Source organism: Drosophila pseudoobscura, chromosome X (assembly GCF_009870125.1).
Source record: "Drosophila pseudoobscura strain MV-25-SWS-2005 chromosome X, UCI_Dpse_MV25, whole genome shotgun sequence".
Lineage (NCBI taxonomy): Eukaryota > Metazoa > Arthropoda > Insecta > Diptera > Drosophilidae > Drosophila > Drosophila pseudoobscura.
In genome coordinates, this window is record NC_046683.1 from 66,817,856 (window position 1) to 66,837,166 (window position 19,311).

At 51.6% G+C, this 19,311-nt stretch overlaps 1 protein-coding gene across 1 annotated transcript in view; it reads left to right on the plus strand.

Moving 5' to 3' along the window:
- Positions 1 to 2,636: 2,636 nt before the first annotated feature.
- LOC4814125 (serine/threonine-protein kinase minibrain) overlaps positions 2,637 to 19,311 on the plus strand; it is a 28,371-nt gene continuing 11,696 nt past the window's right edge. Inside the window, exon 1 of the mRNA XM_033383257.1 lies at positions 2,637 to 4,342. The gene's annotated coding sequence lies outside the window, so the exon portion shown is untranslated. The remainder of the gene's footprint in view (positions 4,343 to 19,311) is intronic.

The window sequence follows — 19,311 nt, forward strand, 5'->3', positions numbered from 1 at the left end:
TTTGAATTAACTCCGAATTAAGTCCGAATTTAGTTCGAATTTACTCCGAATTAAGTCCGAATTTAGTCCGAATTCAATTTAAAGCTACTCCGAAATTAGTCCGAACTCACTCCTAGTGTAATGTGATCTAAATTTACTCCGAGTCTACTTGGAATGCCATTTGAAATGTTCCTCCTTTCCAGGCCTCACACCCACTGTGTCTGCCAAGAGTCTGGCAGCTGCCTAGATGCGGATGCTCGGGGCTGCCGCTGCCGCTGATGCTCGTTTGGGCTACCACTTTGCGTCTGGGGCTGCCGCTTCGCTCCGCTCCGCTCTGCTCTGCTCCGCTGATGGCTGTGCGGCTGCTGCCACTGCCACTGCCGCTGCGGCTGCTAACGCTGGCAAGGCTGGCGCGGCATTATTAATGATAAATGTGGCTTGCACTCATGATAAATACAGAGAATCGTTGAAAGGTATAAATCAATAATAGAGAAGTTTGTTTGCAGTTAGGAGGAGGATAGGCGCAGGATGGAGCCGTGATTTTCCAGGGGGAAAGGGGAATGCAGCACGGGGGGGGAGAACGGGGGGGAACGGGGGGAGAACCAGCCTGCAGACAATGAGTATGCCAAAACATAATTCAAGTTAAAGGTAAAGGTCTTCGTGTGGAAGCTGGCACCGGGATCTGATTAGCGGCCCAGGAGGAGACCTCTTTGCTGCCACTGCCGCTGTTGCAACTGCAACTTCAATTGCAATTGGATGCGCCTGTCCCGATTCGAGGGAGTCGGGGAGTTCTGCCGCTGCCGCTGCCGCTGCTCCACAAAATCATGTTCATTAATTGACTAATTAATCGATGGCTGGGCTGGGGCCCTGCATCAAAACAGAGACATAACAGGGCATGGCAGCGCGATTATCAATAACAATTAGCCGACGCCCGAGACCATCTCTTCAGGGCTAGGAACACGGCACCCATCGATGGCCTGTCAAATAAATGTGGGCCCGCGTCTGTGGCTCCATCTTGCAACTGCAACGGCAACGGCAACTGCAGCGGCAAGTGCAAGTCGCATTTGAATGCACGAGTTACGCATCCATCAAATGTCAATTGTTTGTCTTGGCTTGGCGCTCTGCCTTCGTCGTCGACCGAGCGTCTTCCTTCACAGACAGCATCCCCATCTCCTTCGCCCCACCGTCCGTCGGAACAAACGAACGAACAGCTTTGGCGCATTTCTCATAAATCATTCGAAAGGCTCTCTGGCGGGCATTGCATCAGCGACAACGTCCGCGATGTCTTGTCAGAAGGAGCTCCTCCTTCTTCATCTGCGATGCCCATCCATGGCATCGAACTTGTCTAGCACCGAAGGCCGAGGGCCGGGGGCCGGGGGCCGGGGGTGAGTGAGTGTTCTGCGACAAGCCACGTCTTGAATTAGTTGCCAGTCGAAAGGCATTAAGGATAAGGAATGCCCAGGGAGCGGTGGAGCAGGGGAAGGCTTTCGAATCTAAACTTTTAATTTTGAATAAAAGTTGGTAGCAAAGTGAAAAGGTCTCTCTCTCTCTCTCTCTCTCGCTCTCTCTGCTCTGCTCTGCGGCACTTTGTTCCTATTTAAGTTATTAATAGAGGGGCCTCCTGTCTCCTGCCTCCTGCCCGCTCCCCTCTTGAAAAGGCTTTCTCTTTGACCTTATGGACTCTACGGAGAGATGATTCTAAATGTATATTCCATGAAGTTGGCACAACTTCTGCCGCACAACACTCGTAAAACAGGTGCACTCTGGGGGAGGTCTGTGCCACAGCACTCCCATTCCAATCTGTCGGACAGCAGCAGACCTGTCTGACCCCTCGGCTTTGACCGGCGATTTGTGCGGGGGGCAAGGGGGCACGGGGGGCGGGCGCCTCTGAACCGTTAATGTGCTGGCGGTTTTAGTTATGGGCAAGCCGCCACCAGCTGGGAGTTGACCAGGCGCCAGGTGGCAGGTTGTTCCTTGCCGTGCCGCGACGTGGCGTGTCCTTTGTGCCCCCGTTGATAATTTAAAGCCAACGACCTGAAAGGATTAAAGGCAGCCGAATGGCAACATTTACTCTCTCTCTCCGCTGCCACTGCCGCTGCTGCACTCTTTTGGCAACATGAATATTCATTTCAATTGTGGCAATGGCAATGGCAACTGCAACTGCAACATCGGTAGCGGCAGCGGCAGTGGCAGCGGCTTATGGTACTTTCTTTCACACACCAAAAGACCAAAAGAGTTGATGGTACTGGCAGTGCCACGGCCACTGGTGCCCGGTGCCCGGTGCCAGGTGGGGGGACGACGACCCACATAAATCATTCACAATTAGATGCGGACGCAACTGCGGCAGCGGCTTAAACACCTGACCGACTTGCCTCCGAAACATTCCCGAGTGAGTGCCCGAGTGAGTGCCCGAGTGAGTGCCCGAGTGAGTGCCCGAGTGAGTGGGGTCCATCGCTGGAGTTTCACTCGAAACATTTACCCGGCATTTCAATTCCAAAAACCGTAAAACGGAATGCTTCCGCCACTCCTCCACTCACGACATGAGCCAGGGGCCAGCGAGTGAGTCGAGCGAGTCGAGCGAGTCGAGTGAGTCGAGTGAGTGACTCCACTCGAACGAATGAGTGTTCCAGTTGCCATTACGTTCCGCCGTGGCATTTCTGTGGCATCCACGAACCTGTTCCCATTGCGTGCCACATTCGTACTTGACACCGCGAAGACGCTGCCAACCGAAAGCGGACCGAAACGTTTTTTTTTTTTAATACCAACAAAAAAAAACACAAACAACAAGAACTAAAATACAACAAAAAGAACAAAAAACAACAACAACAACAACAATAGCCGTAGATTGAGAGAAAGAGAAAGAGAGAGATGCATCTTGTGGATTTGGATTTGGATATGGATATCGGTATGGATATCGGTATGGCTAAACGATCGATGCGACTATATAGTACGGTGTTCCAGTGATTCGTGTGTGTGTGTGCGTGCTCGATCGATCGATCAGTGGTCAGCGGTTTTTTTTGTTGCTCGGCGATCCGATCCGATCCGATCCGATCCGTTCGATCCGTTCGATTCCGAGGAGTTCCCGAAACGCCAGAGATTTACCGAGAATATTCGCGTTAATTGAGCTGTACTTACAGCTGTAGTACAAATTTGCATAACCAGGAGAGCGACAGAGCGACAGAGCGAGAGAGGAGGACATCCAGCAACGGCAAGGGAGGAGCAGAGGAGCACAGAGGAGCAGAGCAGAGCAAGCCATAAACAAATCTCGCTTGAGCGTCTTGGTTCACTGATTTAATGCCACAAACAGATTGCAGATTGTAACCTGCAGCCGCGCCCCGTGCACCACTCCAGCTGCCAGCCACCAGCCACCAGCCACCACCTTCCACCTCCACCTCCACCTCCACCTCCACCTGGAACTCCTGCCACTGCCACTGCCACTGCCGCTTGGTCAACCTGCTTGGTGGAAGCTTGTTTCTGCGGAAGAGCAGCCGCCGTGCCGGTGGAGCGCCAGACCCGGCACAAAAAAAAAAGGAGGAGAGCAAAAGGAAAAAAACAAAAAACACACTCAGAATACAGTACAACAACTTTGCTGTTGTCGTCGTCGTCGTCGTCGTCGCTGCGTCTTGGCCAACGTCTTCGTCTTTGGCCGAAAGAATTTTCTTAAAAACAACAAAAGCAAAAAGCAAAAAGCAAAAACAACGCGCTAAGATTTACAACGCGCGGAACCCAAACACAAACCCAAACCCAAACCCAGAGCCAGAGCCAGAGCCAGCAAAAAGTGTAAAAGGCAAGCAAATGCAGCAGAAGGAAAAAAATTAGCGCATACTGAAGTGTATCTCTCTCTCTGTGTGTGTGTGTGTGTGTGCGCGTGTGTGTGTGTGCAGTATTTTTTTTTTTTTTTTTTACAACTAAAAGAAAAAGTTTGAAAAGTGTCAAGCGCGGAAAGCGCGGCGCGGCACGGCACGGCACTCGCCTCGACTCGCCTCGACTCGACTCTCTCCTCGCTATTCCCGGTTCGGCCAATAACCCAACGACATTTTGTGGCAGGCATGCAATGCGGCGAGGCGACCCCAACGGGCCAGCCTGCGAGTTAATTACCGTTATCCTTGCACAGCAACAACAACACAAGCAACAACTAAACGGTACTCAAGTTGGGGACTACGATTACGCCCCGCAGTCGCCCCGCTGTGTGAAAGGACAACCACAGCGACATCGCCATCGCCATCGCCATAGCCATAGCCATCCGCATCCCCTGCCCCAGCCCCACCATCCCGTACGCAGACCAAGACAAGGCCAAGTCGTCGTCAAGCAAACATTCCAATCGGAAACGGGCTAATTGGCACACTGCGTATCTCAAAACGAGGTGAGTTCTAGGAGTTACAATCGAACGAGGGGCATAGCTCGGAATGAGATGGGACGGGAGGGGAGGGGAAAGTGTTTGTGGGTACTCTACTGAAGAGAAGGGATCTGCCTGGCCCTCTGCAAGGGCTTTCCGCTCTTAAAACAGCTGATGCAACGGCCTATCTGCGGCTCTCAGGTGTGCCTGCCCTGCCTTTGGACCATAATGGGACCTTCCCAATGGGAACTCTGATATCTTGATATCAGGACTGGCTGCCTGTCGAGAATCTCCGATTCGACTAAAGAACCCTTTCGAAATGGAAACCGAAATGTCGCCTGGTATGCCACATGCCACAATTAGCACGCTTTGATTTCAAAGGGGATGACCAATGCATTTGGCATTGCGTCTTAGATCTCTGCCACAAGAGGGATATCGATATCTAAGCGGCAAGGGCTGCGGCTCTACTATTAAGCCCGATGTGAGCTTATGATTTCTATAGAAACCAGTCCATCTTCCATCTTTCTATCTCTCTCTGGGCGAATCTCTCTCTCCACAAAAGTGTGTATGCCACAGATGGTCGCCCTCTGTGGGGGTGGCTCTAGCTCTTCTAGTCTCTGGGATCTAGGCCGATCAAGAGCTCTATATACTCTATGGGTTCGGCAATGCTTCCTTCTGTGGCTTCCACACAGATCCCAGTATCTCCGGGTATCGGTTAGAATAAACTAAACGCACTTTGGACACCTTCCTTTATGTACATATGAATCTCCAGTTCGTTACATAGATTAGAAAAGACTTTCGTAGATCATGGTAATGGTGCTGGACACCACCTGGGCTCGAAGGAGGAGGCTCTGCTAACCAAATTTATTTTGATATTGAGAATTACCCATCGGAGGCATGCCATTGGGTGGCTTTAAGTGCGGAGGCGAGTTCCACCTGGGTGGATACGGATTTGGATACGGAGGGCCTGGCTGAACGGATGAGGTTTTATTTCGGGACACGACTGAGCCCTGGGCGACGGTCTCGTGCACGTTATTGCCCTGGACGCTCTGGCTGGTGATGGAAACATCTCCGCTGGAGACGGGCGGGGGCCCCATGGAGCCGCCCGAGCCCACTGGCCACCGTCCAGTCTCGCCCTTGGCTATCAGTCCAGGCAGATCCGATTCCGCGCTGGCCGCGGCTCCGTCACGGTCCGACGTCGAAGTTTTCACATATATGGAGCTCTCTCCGACTGCAGACGGAGGCGGATGGTGCACGGGTGGGTTTGGGTTTGGGTTTGGGTTTGGGTACTGGGGAGGTCTGCCCGCAGGCCAGGCATTGCCCAGCGATGGTCTGCCCACAGACGCACCTAGCTGCCAGGGCGGTCCGGGCACAGGTGCATATTGCGGTTGGTTTACAGGTGCATTCGAGTACGGCGGAGCGGGTCTGTACGAATTGGGGTACGGGCGACTATCGCTTTTGTTGAAGGCCATTGTGCTCATGCCACAGATGAGCTGCAGCCAAAGGAGGAACCACTTCATATTGTCTGGTCGGAATAGCCGAATATATGCCGTGTCCCGTGTCCCGTGGCCCGTGTCCGTGTGCAAGTGCTGCCCGTCGAGAATCTGTGATTCGCCTGACATTTGCACGCCTCCCGCTTCGCTTGGGCTCGCTTTCGTACTGGAAATTAAACGGATCGGCGGGGATATCTAATCTATTTAGCATAACGCAACCGATTACTCGCCACATGCTGGTCCCAAGGGACGGGGCCGCTCGTCTGTCGTCTGTCGGGGCCACATGAAAGTGGGGCTCGCAGCCAATTCCAGGGAAGTCCACTTAGCCAGACCCCGAAACCCATCGAAACCCATCCACATATGCGGCCAGAGACTGACACTCCACTCCACTCCATTCTGTAGACTGCATGACTCCTAGATGTGGATTCGAGTTGGAGTCGCGTCGCTCTGTTTGTCTCTCAATTTCCATTAGACAGAAAGCTGGTTCTGGTTCTGCGGCTCTGCGGCTCTGCAGCTCGTGGAAAAAGTGAATTTATGTCGAGCCGCTAAACAATTGATGCTGAAAAATGATGGCAATGACAAAGTGATTACTGCCTGCCATAGAAAGCGAGCGAGGGATTCCGAAACGGGACTGGGAAGGGGACGGGGACGGGGAAGGGGACGGGGACAAGCAATCGAAGTTCAAGTTGAAAAATAACATTTTCAATTTTCAATCTTCAATTGAGGCGATAGATAACTCCACAGTCCACCACTGGAGCTGCTGTGTTGCTCTGCCTCTGAGGCAGCCGCTTCGAAGGGGTGGGGGAGGGGGAAGCGGGGGAGGGGATGGTGGGGTGGGGAAATGCTCGTCGCAGACAAAAGAGAGGGATTTCATCATTAATCATTTAGTTTGTTGTTTTTACAAACGCAACTGAAAGTATACCTTGCCTATTTATACGCCCTGGATATAATCGTACAAAGGTACCCATGTACATGCCTCGTATATGCGTGTGTGTGTGTGTGTGTGTGTGTGTGTGTGTGTACGAATAATCGACTTGACTTTCAGGCCTTACCTTCAATTTTCAAGAACGGCTTGGGTTGGGGCTGCTGCGGTGCGGGGAGGAGAACGGGGGCACGTTCTTTTGATTTGAATCTTTCTTTTGCTACTCCTCCTCCCTCCCTTCACTCCCTCCTCCCTCCACCGCTTTTTGGTATTTGGTAAATTGCTCATCGTCATGCTTTTATGATTTGGTATTTATTTTCTGTTGGTATTTTTGGGGAGAAGAATTTGATGCGCTCTTCTTGATAAGCCCAAAGCGCCCTTCTCCCCCGCCCCCCCGTCCATGCATTGCCTCCACTTATTGTTGTACCTTTTCCCCCCCTACGAATGTGTCCGTGTGTAGGTGTGTCTCCCGACAGCCCATCCCCAAAAAACAACTCCAGAACACACAAAGTACGAGTATCTGCATCTACAGTATCCCACAGAAGAGCGATTTTTATTTTTATTCTTTTCTTTTGTTCTTTTATTTTCGTTTTTGCTTTAAAACATCAAAATGTACAAAGTTTTTCGAAATCAAACCGAGAGAAATGTTCCGTGCGTATAACAGTGGGGACCAAGAGTGGCATGGGGGGGCATAGCCGAATACTTTACGGATAGAACACACTCGAGGAGTCCAGTCTGGAAGGTATCGCATATAATTGGATCGTATGACGGGAATAACCATATATATCTTCCAGTTTATTGCTTGAGCTCTTGAGGGCAGATCCCTCAAGGTTTTATGGGTCCCAAAGCACTATAGAAATCTCTTCCCGGCTCCCTCGATAGGGTATCCGAAAACTAGCCTCGAAAGCAAACTTTTTCTGCTGAACATCGGGAAATGCTGGCGCATCAAACTTTTTAACGAGAGACTCAGCCAGGATTCCCCCGTAACCCTCCCCGTCCCCCTAGTAAGCCATGGCCCCTCCCCCTAAGCCCTGCCGCCCCCTTGCTGCAATAATTTCATTTGGTTGTACAGTTTATTATATAATTTTTGTCCCTTTTTGACTTTTATCTTACGTTTATTATGCCCCATGGAATTTGCCGATTTCCAGACGCTGTCCAACGCCACCCCACCACACCCCCCCCCCCCTTCCCACCCTGGTCCGGGCCAACGACTGGAGGTCAATGTCTTCCCACCCCTCTCGAGACACACTCGAAGACAACGCAGCCAGCACATCCTTCTATGGCTTAGTCCTGGGTAAACTCCCCCCTCCCCTGAGCCTCCCCTGCCGCTCCCCACCACCCCGCTGGCATCTTTAAGAGTTGTAATAACTTTTGCACAACTTTTTGCTTATACATTTTGTTAGCCCTCCTGATGTCTCTCTTCTGTCCTGCCCCGCCCACGCCCCTCTATCGTATCTATATCTTTCTCTGCTCCAGCAGCAGCTGGGACTGGGTGTGGGAGGGGGCGGAGGCAGAGGAGGAGGCGTGTGGCAAAGTGCTAAAATGCCTTGACGCATTCTTTTGCACTTGTTCCTTCGAGCAGCTGTCCAAATGTCAGACTCACTTCCCCATTCCCATGAATAGATCCATTCCAATGGCCATGCCCCCTCCCCCTCCCCCCCCTCCTTCCTGCTCCTCCTGCTCCTGCTCAAGAGAAAACGAACACGAAACGTTGACTTGTAATAATCATAATCGTAAATTTGCAAAAAGCCTGCCCCAGAGCCGAGGCTCCCGTGTCCTGTGCGTCCTGTGGCTGGAGCAGGACTCCTTGGGGTCCGTTTAGCATTTTGCGCGGCTCTTGGAAATGCCTAAGACGGGGGCGTGGTCGCTGGGCGTAGGCCGTGCCACGCTGTGTGGCTCGTGTTCGTAGGCGTCATCATCATTATTATGGCCTGTTTTATTTATTTTCTTCTCTTTTGGCATAACAAGTGCGTGGGCCAGGAGAGCGCGGGGGCGAGCCGGAGGAGGCGGAGGAGCCGGAGGAGGCGGCCAAGGAGGACTGTCCATCGTCTCTTTGGAGAAAGGCATTTAAAAAGTTTTCTAAACTTCATTTTCAAGTTTTATTACCAGCGCGGAATAAAACGCAAGGCATTTTCTTCTCTTCCCATTTTCCTCTCGTGAGTTTTTCTTTTTCCTTCCTTTTTTTTCTCTACTTTTTTTTGTTGGTGTTTGCGTGGAAATTTGCTCTATTAAAATTCCAAGACACAGTTATGCCGTGGCAGGAGGTGCCACTCCCACTCCCTGTGCCAGTCCTTGTCCTCCGACAGTGCAGCAGATGCCGCGGATGCCACACTCTCTGTGCTGCTGCATTCGGTAGTGGTGGTGGCATGTGGCAGGGTGGCAGGGTGGCATCGGCAAGTGGCAGCAGAAGTGGAGGAGCCATCAGTTATGCAGGTTGCCTATCTCTCTCTCTGTCTCTCTGTCTGCTTGCCATCCTTCTTCCTTCTTCAGTGCTTATCCTTGCTGGCGGCTTAGCAGTTTTGTAGGATTCGTTCAAGGAAAAGCCAGCCAGCAGCCGGCAGCCAGCAGCTGCAGCCAGCAAGGACCTCCCGAGTAAGTCTTAGTTATGTGCGACTGGCATTTATCCTGCGATAATAGTAAGTTGTGCTTGAAAGCCCATCAGGAGCGTCTACAGAGGCGTAAATGGGCGGGCTTACAGGGGGGGGGGGGGCGCAGAAGGGGTTTTACTGAGAGATATTAGAGCAAAAGTAATTGGAATTGTCGTGTGATTATGGTTAAAGAATATTGATCTGGTTTACTGCTGCTGCTGCTGCTCATCTTTAATGCATTTCTTTCCTCTTCTCGGGGGCGCATCACCCCCTTTGTCATGCCCATGCCCAAGCCCAAGCCCGTGTCCTGGCTGCTGGCTGCTGGCTGCTGGGTGCCGTCTTTGTGGCATATGCTGCTCCTCCTATCGCCCGACAATGTATGCATTCAAACAAGTCACAAGGGAAGCCCCCCCCCCCCTCCAAAAGGATGTTCCTTGAATCCTCTACCAAAGTAGCCTTAACCCTTCACCACCCACCGCCCACCGCCATGCCGCTCCCTTTTTGGCCATGTCTTCGTCTTCGTCTTGGCTGCTGCGACTTTTTCGTGCATTTTGTCCCTAACAAAAATGTTTATCTGTGTAACTGTAAGCAGGATAAACGCATGCCTGCACAGAGAGGGGTGGAGAGGGGAAGGACAAAGAGGGGGGGACATAACGAAGAAGAGGGATGTACGGGATGTACGGGATATACGGGAACAAGAACAACAATAGATCAGTGTACGTACAAATGCGCCACCCCACCATCCCCCCCCCCCCCTCCTTCCACTTCTTCTTCCTCTTCTTGGAATACTTTTGCGGTTTCTTTTAGTTCTTTCTTTCGCGCCAGCGTCCATTGTTAAACTTGAACGCCAAAATGGCGAGAGAGCCGGCAGCACTCGTCCCAAGGGGCTGGGGGCAGGGGCGGGGCGTGGCATTACAAATTTCATGAAAATTGTCCATAGCTACGGCTAGGGCTGGGGCTGGGGAGGACGGAGGGGGGGAGGCTGGAGATGTGGCAAAAACTTTATTTTAGTTTCGACCAGATGGAAAGCGTTATTTTATTGAATTCTTTTCGCTTTCTCTGCTCTCCTTTTAAGGATAGCAACAAAATAAGAAAGGGAGACGCTCCGGATACCCTTACAAGCCCCTCGATCCCCTACTAGAGCCCCGCATGGCAACAGGCAACCGGTCGGAACCGAAAATTTCGGTTTTTTCTTCTCGCTCACTCTCTGGTGGAGAGAATAAGCCAGCATTTGTGATTTACACTGAAAAAAACTAGGGTTCCGAGATAACTAGGGAATGTCTTGGCCGAATGTGCAGAGCCGAGGTCACACGAACTCCGTATTGTGTGTTTTGGGACATTTCACAGTCTCGGATTCTCGGATTGTCCTGACTGAAGGCAGGACTCCTACTGATCGCACGCCTTAGAGGGGCTGGGGCTCCAGTATTTACCAATCAAATATCTCAAAGAAGCATGAAGGATCCACCATATCTTATGATCATTATCAGTGCTCGATAAAAGGACTCAGTCAGGACTATCTCAGATCATCACTACCCCACCAGGCAGTGTATTACAGGGGGGATGTGTGTGTGTGGGGGGTGGGGAGGGGCTGGTAAAACAGTGAAAATTCTATTGCCACAAAAGTTTTTTCGTTACATTTTGCAGGTTTTTTTCTTGGACATTTGCCTGCTTGATTCTCCTGTCACTCGACTCCGTACTCCGTCCTCCTTCCGCCGTACTCCGTACTCCATACTCCGTCCTCCTTTTGCCTCCTTCCACGTGGAAGCAGCCACACGGGCTGCTCATTTACTTTGTTGTCCTTGTCGCCTGGTCCTTGCCACAATAGTTGTTACTTTTCCTCATCCTCATACCCCTTCCCCTTCCCCCTGCCCTTCCCCTTGTTGCTGGTAGAAAGTGTTCAAGTTTCTATCGTTTCTATCGTTCTTGTTATTGTTGCTGCAGATTCGGGCTGTGGTCCTTTTTGCATCCTTTTTTTCTGTGGTGCCTGTGGCTGTGGCTGTGGCTGGGGCTGGGGCTGGGGCTGGGGCTTGGGCTGGGGCTGTGGTTGTTGTTGCATTAGCCGTCCGTTCGGGCCGTTCGTTGAGGCGTAAAGTTCAATGGCGGGTTAAATGGACTTAATACCGGAACTTTTGAGAACTTTTTTCTCTCCCCATTTGCGAGTAAGTTTTCCATTCGACCAAAAACTTCTGGCGTTGATCGTCCCCCGGTCCTGGACGGAACAAAGTGAAAGTTTCCATTTTCTTTTTTTTTCTCCGTTGAACAGCTTAAAAAGAGATTGGCTTCAGTGGGTCCTCCCGGACCTCCAAGTCCTCCCGGTCCTTGTTCTTTTTCTGGCCAAAGGATCTGCCAGGTTGTCTGCAAAAGAAGTTTTGTCCCAAAAGTTCGATGGCAATGGGAAAATGTGGCTGTGCCAGTGGCAGTGGCAACAATAAACGATGGCCAAATGTGGTTGAAAGGATAAACTTTCCTTCGGTGACAAAATGGGAAAAACTTGCAAAAATTATTCGAAAAAGGCTCCTCCTTCGAATGGCCCGAAATTGAAATGGAATCTGCTGCACATTTAACTGGCAGTTAGCCCCGAAACTAGTTCTTCGAAACGCAATGGAAAGATGGAAAAGTGCAAATCCGAAAAGTTTTCCCCCTCGAAAAGCTCTCCTCCCCATCTCCCTCTCACCCTCACTCCCTCTCGCGGAGAGTGAAAATCCTCCTTACCTTTCGGGCTCTCAGAGCGCGTGTGAAAATTTGCTCGCCCCGTTTCCATCACAACGAAAACTCTTCAGAGGGAACTTGGCCAACTTTAGAGGCGCTAAGAGCCAGCACTAGGGGCCAAATTTGTAGCCAGTTATGCAAAAGAGGCCAGCAAACAAACCGTCAACAACAGCAGCATCGGCGGCAAGAAAAAAAGGAGGGCCCAAAAAAAGAAATGGTCGGGCGGGGTGTCCCGTGTCAACTTTTTCAGCCTTTGGCCAAAGGACATGCCAGCAATTTTTGGTCCCCAAACAGAGGAGGACCACGGGCAGGAGCAGGCAGTGTGGGGGAGGGGGCATGTGGGGCACGCGGGGCACGACACGGGGCGACAAGTTGTTAAGTAAGCAGCAGAAAACTCAAATAAAGGGCCGGCCGGAATGGGGCTAGTTTTTCGGGGAGTGCTACTCGGCAGTGGAGTGCCTCTCGGATCGGTGTGAGGTGTGAAAAAGGTACTGTGGGGTCCAGTACCCACCCCCACCCCCACCCCCCCGTCAAAGCTCGGCGAGAGAGAGAGAGATTTTTCCTTGAAAAGTTTTATGGGGTCGGAAAGTAAACAGAAAACTAAAAGTGAGAAAAGCAAGCGCCGCAGAGATTGAAGAGATTTCAGATTCCCGAGAGATATCTATCCCCCCCTGCCCCCTGTCCCCTCCCCCTCTTCCCTTTTTTTTTGTTGTCCTCTGAGTGTGTTTTGTCTCTGTGTATATACAATATTAAAATTCGCTTATGCCAAAAGGACTGGAGACACAGAGCCCGACATCTTATCTGCGGCTTCTTGGTCGTCTTTTGGTAGGGGTCTTGCTTCTTGCCGCTTGCCGCTTGCCTCTCGTACCTGCAGTTGTTTTAGGCGGCTTTTGTTTGGTTTCCGCTTCACACTTCCCAGGTGGAAGGTGCGGGGGGACGGGGGAGGGGGGGGGATTCGATGGGTAACACTGCGGTTTATGTGACATGCGGGACCCGGGAAACTAAAGAAGCAGCAAACAAACGAATGCTGGCAGGTGAGTGGCAGTGGCAACCAGTCGGGCGGGCGGGGGGCCCGGGGCCCGGGGGGGTGTACCCCTGTACAGTGGTGCAGGCAACAGAAGTCATACAAACGTAAGACAAAACGGGGCAGAAGACAAACGACACAACAGACAGACACGAGGACGGAGAGACAGAGAGCGACAGAGAGAGACAGAGAGCGACAGAGAGAGACAGAAAGCGACAGAGAGAGAGAGAGAGAGCGACAGAGAGACAGACAATACAAGACGTTCGAACTTGTCATACAAAACGCTTTTGCGACAATCAATGGAATTTATGGTCAGAGCCTGAATCCCAGGGTAAAACCCAAAACCCAGACCCAAAAACCCCGAACCCCGAGCCCCCTTCTTAAAGCTGACTGCCATGTGTGTGTGTGTGTGTGTGTGTGTGTGTGTGTGTGTGTGTGTGTGTGTGTGTGTAGTGCTTATTCGCTTTGTGTACTTAAACATTTTTAACGCCATTTGATGCCTTTTCACACATTCGGCAAAAGCGTAAAACAAACACAAGAACCCATTCCCATGGCCCCGCAACGCCGCACCCCCCCCCCCCCCCCGGACCGGGGCACCCCCGCACCAAGAAGCATAGGAAAAGAACTCAAGAAACACTTAGTCAGCCCATCATCGTCCTTCCTTTAGTTTTTGGGGGATTCAGGACTCAGGACTCAGGATACCAGCAGACCCAAAGAGACAGGGAGAGGGCTGGGGCAGGGGCGGGGGCGGGGGCGGGGCCGGCTACTGTATTGAATTTCACGCATCATTGGGCCCAGGGTTCGGTTGAGTTCAGTTCGGGCTTTGGCTCTGGCTTTGGCTCTGGCTTTGGGTCCAAGGGAGGGGAATGCCTCGGGGCAGGGGCGGGGCAGCGGCGGGGCGTGGGTGCAACTTTTCGACTTTGCGGCTGGGTTTAAAATTCCTACAAATATGCCACGAGGGGGCAAGGTGTTAGAGTTGGCATTTAATTTCAGAAAACAGAGAGACAGGTGCCTGGAGGGGAGGAGGGGGCGGGCGGGGCGGCCAAAGGAAAGGTAATACCCATCTAGTTGGGGGAGGTGTTAGGGAGGCTCTGCTGTGGCAAGCCCCGAGGCAAGTGGCAAGAGTATCCCCGGAATGTGCCCCGAAAAAAGGGTGGAAACAAGCGTGGATCTATGGGCGGGGGGGGGGAAGGGGTGCCCCGGGATCGCTTTCCCGGTTTCGCCTTTCAATTGAAGCCTTTTTCCACCTTTCATAATTAAAAGTTTAGTTTTCCCCGCCAGACAGCTTGTGGCGATTCGTAATCCCCAAATACCGAAAACCGCAGAGCACACACACTACAAAGGGTCCCTCCGGGGGGTAGGGCCAGGGGGGGGGGGCCGTTGCGGGCTTTGCGGCCTCCGCCGAATGCCGAATGCTGATTAATGTGGATTGCCCGGGCGATTGCCGGACAAATGTGTGCACATTAGCATTAAAATATATATATGTGCCTCCTCTGTGCCCCCCCCACCATCCTCTGTGCTCCCCTCGCCACTGTCTGTTACCAACTTTTATTAGACCAATTAGATTGCGGTCAGCAAAAGCTGAAAAGCTACAAATACTCGGCGGATACCGCGTATAGAAATTTCTGTAGTTTTTCGGTAGTTTTTTCGTTGGTTTTTTGTTTGCCATTTAATGGTGCAGTCATTTGCACCCAACAAAAGAGGTCCCCCCCTCTCCACTCTCCGCCACTGCCACACAATTGTTGTGTGTTCTATAAAGACATCATGATATGATAGAGGGGCAGGGGCGGGGGCAGGGACAGGGGAGGGCTGACTACCAACTAATTAGCCATCATCAGCAGCGGCGGCTACACAATTTCCATCCGAAAAATACCAAACACTAAACACTGCACCCCGCCAATCCATCGACGAAGGACGGGGGAGGGGGGAGGGGGGCTCGGAAACTGCTGTGTAACCGCAGGTACATGAGGGTTTTCGGGGGTTTTTTTTTTCGGTTCGGTTCGGAGAGAAGCGCGTTAGTAACTAAATTAGCGGCATTTGGTCTCCCGACTGCAGCCGGAGAGAGAGAGAGAGAGAGAGAGTGACAGAGAGAGAGAGAGAGAGAGTCGCAGTGTCTCCTGGCCTCCTCTTTGCTTTGTTCATTCGGGCCGCCGCTTGTTGCCGCTTGCCTCTTGCCGCTTGCCCCCTTTCTGTTGTTGTCTGTTGCTTAATTTCCAGTTGCATTTGCTTCTTTGGCTAATACAGACATCTCACCAGAAAAGAGAGGGGGAGCGGGGAGCGGGCCCAGAGATGTGGTGGGGAAAGCAGAAAGCACTTTTAGATAAAAGGTTTTTCATGTCCGTCGTCTCTCCATTTGAAATTCATTCTCATGGCCAAAGCAATGGGATGGCTATGGTCATGGTCATGCCACCACAGACCATCCATGGGATGCATCTCTCCCCCCCCTCTCCCTCTCTGTCTGTCTGTCTGTCTCTGTCGCAGACAAGAAAACGGTAGTTCAGAGGTAGACCTGAGACCTTCATCGCGGGCTCCACTAAACCGAAAACTTTTAGTGGAAACCTGCACCCCCTCCCCCTTCCCTCCCGAAATTATGCATTCAGCGGCAAAGACAGAGGTGGAGAGGGCGGAGAGGGGTGTGGCGGGGTGGGGAGCGGTTTCCTTCGCTTAAAAGCCCCCCTTAAAGCCAGAGGTTTATTAATGTTTGTCCAAACAAAACTTAAGTGTGTCCGTGGCCCTATCTTCTGGGCTACTTCATCTTCTGTCGTCTGTCGTCTGTCGTCTGTCTTCCCCGTGATTTAAGCCTGGCTAAAATGATTTCGGCTGTCATTAATTTCCATCCTCCAACCGCTGGTAAAAAACGTCAAAAGCAGAGTTATTAGCGTGCGGGTAAAACACGTTTTCCACTTCTGACTGGTGGCTGGTGGATGGTGGCTTCTGGCCATTTAGCCGCCTTCTCTCCAGCTCTCTTGGCCAGCTCGTGTGTGTCGTGTCTGCTGAAGAAGCTCTTCCAACATCCAAATGACAACAAATTAGACAGTTAATGTTAACAATCTTTTATGATATTTACATCTTGCGCCCCTCCCGAAACTAAGAGAAGGAATGTCTCTTGTGGGTTCTGTGGGAAGATCCAATCCCTCCATCCCCCCCCTCAACCCCCTCCCCGTATAGCAGATCATCTCAAGTAATGCTAAACATTTTTCCATTATTTTCGGCTGCCTTCGTGCAATTTTCGCGGGCATTTTAAAGTGCGGCAAAATCGTTTTAGGGCCGACCATCAATCATTTTTGTCTCTGTCCAAAAACGAGGCTCAACTCGAGTTTGCTTTTAGAGTCCTGCCGCCGCACCCACCCCCTCCGCCCGCTTGTCGTTCATCCTTCCAGCTGTCTCCTCAAATCTGTATCTGTATCTGTTCTATATCGCATGCCACTGCCACTGCCACTCCCCCTCTTTGGCAGAGGAGGGGAGGGAAGCATGTCGACAATACAAATGATGGGAGCGTCAACAAATGTGGGCGTGGCATGGCAGCAGCAGCTAACGGTAATAGAGATAAATTCGCTTCATTTTTTGCTGTCGCTGATAAAAAAAAAAACAACAACGAAAAAAAAAGGAAAAGAAAGGAAAGGGAACAAGTGGGATGGGGGGAGGGGGGGAGGGGGGAGGCTATTGGCTTTGGAGGAGGCGGTGAAATGGAGCTTTACGTGGTTTAGGGCGGCGGGTGGTGGCGGGGGATTTGGTCTAGTGCCGCAGCAGCTGCCTTCTGTGCTCAATCAGCGACGCAAGCGACGCGCTGCGACTCCGCGACGCGACTCGAATCCGCGTCGCTGACAATGTCATTTGGCGACCACTTTATTGGCTTTAATGACAACGCTGCAAGGTGTCCCTTTGGTGCCCAAAGGCGAAGGAGAAAGCAGAGAGAGTTGTGCCGGAGGAGGAGGAGGAGCAGCTGTTGGCCATCAGCTGGAGTGGCATGCCACGGCAGTGGTTCTGCGTGTAAGCCCTGGTATTACTGCGATTTCATAGCAGAACAGAGCAGAGCAGCCATCAAGCTTACCCGCACCTTCCACCCCCCTCCCCCCCCCACTCCATTCCGCCACACAATTGTTGGCCCCGACAGTACGTGCGATTATTATCATCAATTTTCTGCCGACTGAGTGAGTGATGATTGTCCCCGGACAACGGAAACCTTCTACTCTTCTTTTCCTTCCGAGCGGGTACTACGATTACAGAGACCTACAGAGACCTACAGAGACGTCTCCATAGCCATAGCCATAGCCCTTCGAAGAGCCATAGAAGCAGAGACAAAAAGTTTTCGAATCCAATTTGGGTGTAAATCGTGCAGAAGATCCTCTAAGAGACACTCCATCCATGGCTCGTCTAATATTCGACTCATATCTGCGTGCACAAGTGAGCTGAGCGAGTGAGCCTGGGGTCGCCGTATGTAAATGTATGTATTTTGGTCAGAAAAGATCCTCTAAAAGACACTCTAAGAGACATCCATGGGTCGTCCGATATTCGACTCATTTCTGCGCGCACAAGTGAGCCAAGCGAGTGAGCCTGGGGTCGCCGTATGTAAATGTATGTATTTTGGTCAGAAAAGATCCTCTAAAAGACACTCTAAGAGACATCCATGGGTCGTCCGATATTCGACTCATTTATGCGCGCATAAGTGAGCCAAGCGAGTGAGCCTGGGGTCGCTGTATGTATTCTGGTCAGAAACGATCCTCGGAAAGACACTCCATCCATGGCTCGTCTCAGCGCGCACAAGCGAGCCAAGCGAGTGAGCCGGGGGTCGCTCTTCCACTACTCATCTCATCTTCTTTCCAGGCAATGCTCCTCCAAGGGTATCTCTGCCGTCGGAGATTAGCCATCGCCTCTTCTTGCTGGCTGCTCTGGCTCTTGTTACTGGTTTTTGCTGGGTTTTTTGTTGCCTTGGTGGGTGGCTCGGTGGCTGGCTCGGTGGCTGGCTCGGCGGCTTGGCTGCAGTTGCCCCTCAAAGATAGAGAAAAGGTAACATCGCAACAGCAAGACAAGTACTGCCACAACTGGAAGAGGAAGAGGCAGGGGCAGGGGCAGAGGCAGCAGCCAAAGAATGGGGCATGAGATTACAAGACTCCACCGATTCCACCCCATTCCATCCGCAGTCCAGAGCTCACGTCTCTCGTCTCCCCTCTCTCGTCTCTCTCGTCTCTCAGCTCTGGCTGGTGGTTTCTGGCTGATTCTGATTCTGATTCTGGTTCTGGTTCTGGCTGGTTTCTGGCTGGGCGTCTCGTAAGCGTTAAAACGAACTCAAGTGGAAAACAATCTAATTTGCTAAAATTCCTTCCGCTCCGCTCATCGCAGCTCCAGCTTTCTCCGCCCTCTCTCTCTCTCTCTCTCTCTGTCTCTGTCTCTCTTGCTGTCTCTTTGGCCAAGACATTTGTACCGTTGCCCGAGACTCTGTTTCTACGTATTTCTCGGATTGCCGTCTATTTCAGATGATGTTGTTGTTGATGTTTTTTGTTCTTCAACTCAATTAAAGTTGATGGCCATTTTGCGTCGTTCTTGGCCAATATTGTTGACTCCGCTCCGGCTCCGTCTCCGTCTCCGGCTCTGACTCCGTGGCAGTGGCTTTGATATAGTCGAGAGTCGCAGTCGAGTCGGAGTCTGTTTTATGAGCTCTCCTCTCCTCGGCTTAAGTATATTTATTTGTTTATAATGCGATTGAAGTTACAGCCAAAGGAAAGGAAAGACGGGCAGGAAGGATGTCTAGGAGGGCTAGAACGGCTCTAATTGGTAGGAGAGGGAGAGACAGAGAGACGGAGGGACGGATGTGCTGCTGGGTAGGTAACCTGGTAACCCGAATGACCGCCACATGATGGAACGAACCTCTATGCAGTCTATACAGATTTCAATTTCAGTTTCAATCTTCTCAGTCCGACATCCAGCAATTTCTTTATTATTTTAATTTCTCTTTCGGTGGGTGGGGGGCGGAATGGGGGGGAGTTTGCCTTTGTTTCGCTTCTTTTTTCTTGGCAGCTTTGACCTTTTGTTGGCTGGTTGTTGCCTTGGCTCTGGGTAGGACGTTAATCTATTGTTTTTGGCAGTCGAGCAGCAGCAGGCAGACACGATGACACACAGCCCCAGCCGCAGCCCCAGCCCCCCCCCCCCTTTTGGTATTATCGCAACATAAAGAATGTATATACTCTATATACTGTATATACTATACTATATATATTGTGTATAGTGGAGGAGGAGCTGGGGCTGGGGCTGGGGCTGGGGCT